We start from the raw sequence: 9,194 nt of genomic DNA on the forward strand, positions 1-9,194 counted from the left end.
CAAACATTTGAAGACACTGTTTTGAGCTTTCTAGATCATTCAGTTTTTCAGACCAAACATCTCCCACCCCTTTAATTGCTTCAATTTAGAAATGTCCTTGTCTTCCTTAACATACTTTCGATGAGTAATCCAAATCTGTCATTTTTCTTCTTTAAAAATAGGTCCTTAAATTGAAACCCACACTTCAAATATAGACTCATCACCTCTAACCAGACACTGTACAGCTATACTTTATTATAAAATGGCACTATCTCTTAGACATTTTGTCATAATCTTGGCATCATTGAACTTGTGGCTAAGGAATATGCCCAGATTCTTTTTGCATTAACTGTTGTCATGCCACCTTTTAACATATGATTTGCAAAGTTTTATCCACATATCCTGATATACTGAGAGGCTGAATTAGGTGGGCAGGTATGTGATAAAAGCCCTGGAAGATTATATTTTAAAATAGCTTATGTTGCTAATAATTGAGAGTGACTTATGAATAACTGCATCTAAGGTGTTGATGTAGACTTCTAGAGTAAATCATGGTTCATGAACATTTACCTTAAATGTGGAGCCTGAAACACCTAACCTGGAATCCTCCCAGCCTCAACCCTAGCCAAGCTATTTTACAGCAGAGAAATTTATTGACAAGTTGGGAATCTGTCTAAAACAAATACATTTAGACTTAATTTCAATCATAGATAATTAACCAGTTCACTCAATGTCTCATAAACCTAAACTGTCTGTACAAATATAACATGACATAATGATACTTGATGTGGAAAAACACCTAAGGATTCTTGCTGATCAGCTCATCATGTGACTTTAGATCATCTTCTCATGTGACTTTAGGTAGATCATCTTCTCATATGCCTTGGTTTCCTCATCTGTAAAATAGGGATACAATGCTAATATTAACAGTATCCCATAGGGTCATTACAAGGATTAACTAATCATATTTTTAAATAATTAGAATTCTACCAGGTTTATAAAAAATACTATTGAGAAAGAACAGGACCAATATTTTTAGCTGTCATTTTCTCCTAACACTACAACAATCTGATGTAACCAGTTGGTCATGGGGGTGAGCAAGGATCTCATACTCTGTTGTTTAGCATGCCCTTAGCTAAATAAGAATATTTGATCATCGAACAAGATGCATTTATTAGACACACACTATATTCCATGCACTGCATTTAAATTGTGCATAGAAAACATTAAAAAAGACATGGCCTTGGCTTAAGAAATGTAGAGTTCAGGGGTATTACACATGCTTAAACTACCAATTGCAGCACAGACTCCAAGGCTATGACATCTCACTGACTTGTGGAAAAATTGGTGACTTCCAACCTCTAAAGTTGTTATGTACTTACCTATTTTGTCAAAAAATATGGCTATCAGAAGTAACCTGACTGTTGTATGTGATAGAAGTTTGGGGACTATAATGTTTTCTCCTAAAAATAAGCTTTTAAAAATGCAGGCATTATTGGTCTCTTAAAGGCAGATGAGAATTACTGGGTGGGAAGGTGACTAGAATACCAGTGAGGATAAGGCTAGTTAAATGTACAGAGGAATTTGGGACATATTTATACATTGTCGATGTTATTTTGCTAGACTCAGATATTGAAATGTCTTTTTTTTTCAGTGAGATATAAGTAAACAAATACAACCTTATCCAGAATTAACTATGTATATTGGACATACTGATCAATGGAACACTTCTTCTTGTCTGTGCCCTTTAGCCCCACATGTAAACCAGAAGTCAAATGGCATTGTGAAAACCTTGATATTTTATTAGCCTACCAAAAATATTTCTAATCATTCTTCATTGATAATACTATTTTTAAGAGTCAGTTAACTTTGCAGTACTTTATATTTGTTAGACAACTGAAGTGGTGAGACTAGCTGTGTAGCATTCTTATCCTGACTACAGCCAAAGACTGATTGTACTTATTTCAAACACAGCAGAAGATGAACCTGGTATAATACATCTGTATCCAACCACTGTCCCAGTTCAGAGATATTTAAGTTGGCTCAATTCAGTATCATCCCTTCTTCCATCATCTCTCTTCCTCTTGGGATTACAGGCATTCTTCCATCCTCTCTCTTCCTCTTGGGATTACAGGCATTCTTAAATGTTGCAGGGTAGAGATAAATTGGACATGGTTAAGCTAGGTCAGCAGGCACCGAAGGGCACCACATCCACTGGGACTTAGTGGGGTTTGGGAGCTGCCAGAGAAGGTCAATGCTTTCTGCAGCTGATGTGAAGGTAGAACCGTTGAAGCCTTGGCTTCTGGCTTTGGATGGACCTCACTGGAGTGAAGACTAGGCAGTCTGCAAATTATGGCATCCACAGGGCTTTTGAACACAACAAAAATCCTTCTGCTGGGAGTGCTTTCCTGAGACACCTCTCATTTCTCTATGAAACATGCAGATCCACAAACATATTTTATTCTTCTCTCAAATGTGCTGCCTCCATTTTTATAATTTTGACACAGAAGCATCTAAAGTAATTAATGGAATTTAGAAACTTCTAAACACTAGAGGCAACCCAACAATTGTGAAGTTATTTCTGCTTTCCACTCTGGTAAACTTGAGGAAATGGACCAAGACTCTATTAACATGTATGGAGATATTTAGGGAAAAGGAACAGGTGGGAAGGTGGTAAGGAAGACACAGCAAGCATTTCAAACAACTCCACAACAACAGAATTTTCTGTAAATTCCTGTATGTTTTATGGACCCTAGAATGAAATTGTAGGATTCAACTCTTGTTCTGGTGCTTGTTATCTGAGTGACTTTCAACAAGTCCCCATTCTAGACCTCAAAGATGTCCTCCTCTGTGAATGGGGATGATGATAGCACTCTTTGTGGGCTACTATGAGAATTAAATAAGCGTGTAGTATACTTAGAAACATATACATTAGTATTCAAGAGTTGAAATATTTTAAAGTTTGTTTTTACTTAATAAACTCACAAAAATACATTATACCAATCCTGAAATTGTCCACTATTAGGAAGGGTATGACTAGTAATCTTGTTACGGTGGTCTCAGAAAAGGCTAATATTAAGACACTATAATACACAGATCAAAGGAGCTTTGGGATAGAGTCCTGGTTGCTGTGGATGTAAAGACAAGGAAAAACAAGTTTAGGCAAGAACAGGGCTGAAAAAAGATTTCAAGACTGGGCCAACAAATGGTGAAGAATCACTTAATTTGCCTTAAACATAACCATCACTAAGTGGCTTTTTTGCTGGGAGGTTTTTTTGTTTTTTGTTTTTTTTTTTTTATTGTTTTATCTGAAGCTATTTTTCCATGGGAACATATTTCTGGCTGTAAATAGGAAATCAATGGTAGGCAGGCTTTACTTTGCTGAACTTATCGATTCTATAAAATGAAAGCTGCTCATATATACATCTAGCCAGGCAAGGAGTCAGGCTTGTTTCTTTCTAAACTGCCTTTCTTGGCCCTTTCAAATCTAACAGGGCTGAAAAGGAAAAGGGTCGTCGTCACAAACTAACGGCCATTTTGATGACAAGAAAGCAGGGTTGCTTCCCAATGTGTCTTTGTTCAAGTGATAGCAGGCGCATTGATACCTCCTGATGGAGCTCATTGAAAATAATAGGCCCTATTATCTTCACTGGCAATGCTGCCATGAAGCTTCAAAAACTGAAATAATGACAGCACATATTGGATGTACAGTAGAAAGGCATAGCATGATTATGGGCAATTTCTGCCTCTTTTCTACATACCTCAATGGATGAAGGAGGGGGCAGCTGGGGCAGACTGTAATGACCAGGGAAGGGACAGGTAGCTATGCCCTTTTGTCATGTTTGTATGCTTAGAATTTAAATGCTTTTTCTCAAATAATTTGTAAAAGTAAAAAAATCAATGTCAGAATCTTCATAAACTAGAGTTTGGGAAGAATAGATTCTTTAGTAGTGAAATACTGTCATATTTGGTAACTCGTCAGGAACTGCTCCTGTGAAATTGGTAGGAAATTTCTGGGAGACGGCAAGTCTGCTAAGGCAGAGTGACTCTGTACTTACTCTATAGAGGAGGGTTTCTCTAAGATCACGATGCCCTTCCTTTCTCCACATCAGCACTCTCTGTAATCCCAGATGTTCTCAGCAAATCTGATTTTTCTGCCCACTGGAGTTGGGAGGTACAAATGAGAAGGAGGATAAATCTAGAAGAGAGGATACATCAGCCCACAGAAACACCCAGTGGGTCAGGAATAGACCTATTAGGCTCTGAGAAATTACCAGGAGGAAAACTCCTCGGAAGGCTCAATGACAGCTGAGTAGGAAAGGACTCCCTCAGGAGGAGAATGGGCTCTATTAAAGGAAGAAAAAAAAATATTTGCTTTTGGGAACCTTTCTTTTGTTGTTTGTTATTATCTCTGTTTTCAGAAATGGAATGTCTTAAAACCACTAACCAACACACACAGACATCTTCTTTTTATTTGAAACAACTCCAAAGAATATACTGTGCTGTGTACATCACCTTTGGGGCTTATACTTAATATAAGAACAAGATGGTCTCCCTGCTTTCCTGGTGCCTGACTATAGCTGGGGAGAGGCCCATGGCAGAAACAGCATCATCTGGCTATTGTGGCAAAATGAGAAGTGACAAGGAGGAAAAGAATATCTGGTAGAAATCTTTCACATATCTGTCCATTTTAAAAGTAAATGTCATTCTACTTTTCGGAGAACTTCAGTTTCTAAATACTTATTAAATCTTGGCTGAAGAATAACCTACATGACATCGTTGGTATGCTCATTTAAAACACAAATTCCAGACTTTATTCCAGATCTAAACTGGACTCCTTGGGGATGAGCTTTAAAAATCTGTATTTTTAAACAAACATCCTAGGCAATTCTTGTCCACAACAATGTGTGAGAACAGTGAGATTCTGAGCTCAGATAGCATAATTAGACCTATATTTCTGAGTGAAGCCTCACAATTATAGCTTGCAAACAAAATGAGTAAGTTCTGCATCACATCTCAAAAGCAATCTTTCAATACTGTACTGTGTTTTCTGTTCACAGTATAAATGTGATATTGAAGGGTTTTCCAATGTCATAGATTTTGTCTTAAGGGGACAGAGGGGAAGCCATGTCCAATGTATCAGATAATGCATTTCCCCTCTTAGGGCCTGCCCTGCTGTAGAGCAGTGGTGAATTAAAATGTGCTGATTGTCCATAGCACAGTCTGTCAGTAGTACATTCAAAGCACTAACCTTCTTTCAAAGAACAGTGCCTAGGGGTTGTGGAATTTCCCTCTTCTGGCATACTTGGAGTATTGAATCCTCAGAGTAGATTGATTTTTAACAACCCTCCTTTCTATGTAATGTTATCTTCAGTAGTGATCTTCTGATAATCAGTGATGATCATTAATTTTTTATTTATCCTTTATTTCAGAAATGAACAATTAAGAAAGAAAATTTCAACTTGAAAAAAGTTACGAAAATTCAACATATTACTTTGTGTATAGCCTAAAATAGACACTTAACGATATACAGTTTCTTTTGTTTCATTCTCAAAAATTTTAAACATATGAACTTCAAGTAGTCACCTAGAATGACAAAAATGAATAGCTCATGTTATTTTTCTTCATTTTTACAATCACGTGCAATCTTTGTATATCTAGTGTTTAAACTCAGGAATATGTACAATGACAGCATTTGGAAAGACAAACTCAAAGGATGTTGAGCCATTACGAATGTCTTGTGAACTGGTAGTTCTTCAAAGTTCATGTAGAATATGACATTTATTAAAGAACATATAGATTTTATTACAGAACAGTACTAATTTAAAGGTCACATTACACTCGGATATTAAAAGTCAACAGTAATCTCAGGAATTTAGAAATGAAACCAACAAGATACTTTTTTGCAAAGGAGTATTTCATCACTGATATTTAGAATTGTTGGAGCATGTTGAGAATGGAAAAACCATACAGTCTTTTAGTCAGCTCAGGATTTGTGTCTGTATCTATCTTTGCTCAGATTCTCTCAGGAAACATTACTCTTAGTTTCTGGCGTATATAAATCATTTCTATTTTTTTTTCTTTTTTCTTTTTTACATTCTTTTTTCTATAAAATATATATTCTCCATCTATTCTAGCCTTCATTGAAAAAAACATAATATATATCTAATATTTAGCAATTCAAAAAGTCTTCTATATTCTCTTTTCATTCTTAAATTGTATCTTCCTTTTGATCATAAAGATTGTAAGTTAATAGAGATGCAACTGTGGTCAAGTTATCGGATTCCAATCCCAGACTCTTTGCATCATATATCATGCTTTTTCAGTTCTGAAACATCTTTTTGCATCTTTTTCTCCTGGCATTGTATTCTGTGCCACTGAAATGTTGTCTAATTTTTTCCATATGTATTGGTCTTTTCTCTGCCTCATTTGCATCTCCAACTGAACACTAACTTAATTGACCAAAAAGGTGATGTTTTATAATTCTTTTATGCCCTCCTTTTTTCTATAGGTCTTAGCATATTTCTAATCACATAAAGAATTTTCAAAAGTTTTTAGTTAATTGCTTTGACAATAGATTAAATTATTGATCGATTGATACCATAATTAGTCTTTTGACTCTTGGTATAATTTATTTTCTGTGTTCTTTCTACATATCACAGGTACTTTCATTATCATATCCTTATTTTCCAGGCACCTTTGAATTTGGTACAGTGTTTTGACCCTTTATTTAAATCAGCATTGAGCCCAGCATCTTTCTGGATTTTGTAGCGTATTTGTGGTCTGTATTCCTCCACCTCTATGTTCAGTTCTTCTCTTGGAGTATAACCTATGATATATCACTATGAAATGTGGTTTTGAGCTTTAGACATATGACTGCCTCACACTAGCTCAGTACAGTAGACATCCAGGTGAAGTGTTAGGGTGAAAAATTAGCAGGTTGGCCTTTATTAAAAGGAAGATGAGCTGTTGAGAAAATTCTGGCTTTGAAATTATGTTAGAAATTCATTTTAGTGTTCTAGCAGCGAATAAAAGATAGATCTTTTGTTTAGATAAATACCCTTGAGATCACCTGAATTGTGATTTAAAAAAAAAATAGCTCACACAACTATGGCAAAGACAAAAAGGCAGACAGATAAAATTAAAAGACAATTAAGCTAAGAGTTCAAAGACTGTGAACTCAGTAGGCTGTGAGGTCCTAGAGAGCACAGACTGATTATAATATTCATATTTCTGGTACACAGATGTTTCTGCCTTATAAGCCCTTAAAATTCTTTCAAATAAATAAGTGAATGAATGACTGAAAGAAGAATGACATAAGCCGCATCTTCAAGTCTGTGCCATGTACCAACTGAGTAACCCAAAGTAAGTCAATAACTTTGGCCATGTCAGCTTTCTCATAAGTAAACCTGGGATTTGAAGTGAGCTATCTTTACCTTGGGGTTGTTGTGAAAATAAATTCTGTATGCCTGTTAATGTTGGCTAGATAGTAGGCAGTTATCAAATAGAAGTGCTATGTATTTTGTATCAGTCAAAATGGATTTGACTGCAAGCAATGAAAGTTTGCTCGCTCTAGTTTAAACAATTTATTTTTCCCACATAATGCAAAGACCAGATATCAGTCAAGGCTGATATTGTTCAGTAACTCAGTGATATCAGGGTCTATGTCCCTTCAACTCACTCTGCCTTTGTCTTGTGATCAGACACAACTGCAGTGGCTGCAGCTAGAAATCTAGAAAGTAACGTAGGGAAGCAGAAGGGTAACACCTGCTGTGTTACCTATTTTCTTTTATGGAAAGCTGTTTTCCCAGGAGCCTATAGGGAACACTCCCACTTGGGTCTCATTAAACTTTGTACGTGGTTATTCCTAGCAGTTTTGAAAGTGACAGAGCTATTATGATTAGCTTCAGTCAGTCATGTTTCATTGCCTAGGAATGGGCATACTCTGCCCCAAACCAAATCCAGAAACAATTAACAAGGAAAAATCATATCTAACCATGTCTTCCACATGAATATCTGGAAATGCTATGAGGAAACAAGATTTTAGAAAGAAAAACAATATGCCAGTGCTTCCACTGGACATAAAAGTGTGTGTATGTGTGCATGTATGTAGTAGTAGTGTTAATGGGGGTGGGAGTTTAACCATTTTCTCCTTTGATTACTAACTACCTGATTTGGGAAAGAACTGGCATAAAGTCATCTGGTATGTGAAATCCTTAAAGTAATAGGTACTTTTAAAATCAACATTTTTAATGCTACCTTGTAAAAATTCCAGCTTTTTTCAGCTTTGCAAAGATAGAGTGATAGCCACAGTCTTTGCAATAGAGGGAGTATTAGATGACTCTCCAATCTGCCATATACTTTACTCTTTAACTTTTGATACTGAAAGGAGAACACATTTCATATCATCAGTGCAAAGTGCTTACTGAAGTAAGACTCATAAGAGTAATAATTATAGTGTAGGTTAGCTCCTTACTTACGTCTTCTCCTTAATTATGGGCTCAACCCAATATGCCATTCCTGTAGTATCTGGTGACCCACAAGCTTCTTTTACACGAGAATGTCTGGCATACTTAAATAGGGTATTCATTCCATTATTTGCTTGACTATGATCCTGGTTCCCCCTCCTTCTTATTCCCACACCCACTATTAAATTGCTCTGCTTATTTTCCATTAAGGAAGTGACTGGAACCTAGTACTCTGACTCTCTGCTTATTTATGAAGTCAATGTTTACTCTGTTGAACCCGTCAGTGTTTAAAAAAGAAAGGAGGGAGACATTTGTGACCCAGCCACTGACAGGAGGTCACAATTTACAACTGCCAAATTACCAAGTAATTTTATTAATACCAGCCTCTGAAAGAGAAGGAAAAGGTGCTTTTAAAGCCTTTGGTTATATGGCTAGAATATAATTCTGTGTTAAATATCAGCTAATTTTTTTTTTTACCCTGAACATAGTAGAGCCCAGATTATTTACAGTTCATGAGGATGCTCCAGGGTTATACGGCTGCCATATAACAGATTTCTTTGTTTTAAGAGTATAACAGACACTACATAGTTTACTGCAGTAAATTTCTCATTTCTAACTATAGACACATTAAAGCCTTCAAATTAGCTAGAGGACTCTTGGTAATAATTTATAGCTACGACAATAATTATAGCTCCATTTTTATTAAACAAATTCCCCCCAAGATATTTTATTTTCAATACAGAAGTT

General features: G+C 36.0%; 1 long non-coding RNA gene across 1 annotated transcript; it reads right to left on the reverse strand.

Moving 5' to 3' along the window:
- Positions 1–842: 842 nt before the first annotated feature.
- Positions 843–8,444, reverse strand: LOC116526334. The gene is made up of 4 exons (XR_004258101.1): positions 8,239–8,444; positions 5,231–5,565; positions 4,038–4,140; positions 843–875 (listed from the first exon to the last, which is right to left on the reverse strand). It is a non-coding gene; the product is annotated as an uncharacterized LOC116526334 (long non-coding RNA).
- Between the last annotated feature and the right edge of the window lie 750 nt (positions 8,445–9,194).

The sequence above is a fragment of the Sapajus apella genome, unplaced genomic scaffold (genome assembly GCF_009761245.1).
Source record: "Sapajus apella isolate SASKATOON/1434 unplaced genomic scaffold, GSC_monkey_1.0 scaffold50, whole genome shotgun sequence".
NCBI lineage: Eukaryota > Metazoa > Chordata > Mammalia > Primates > Cebidae > Sapajus > Sapajus apella.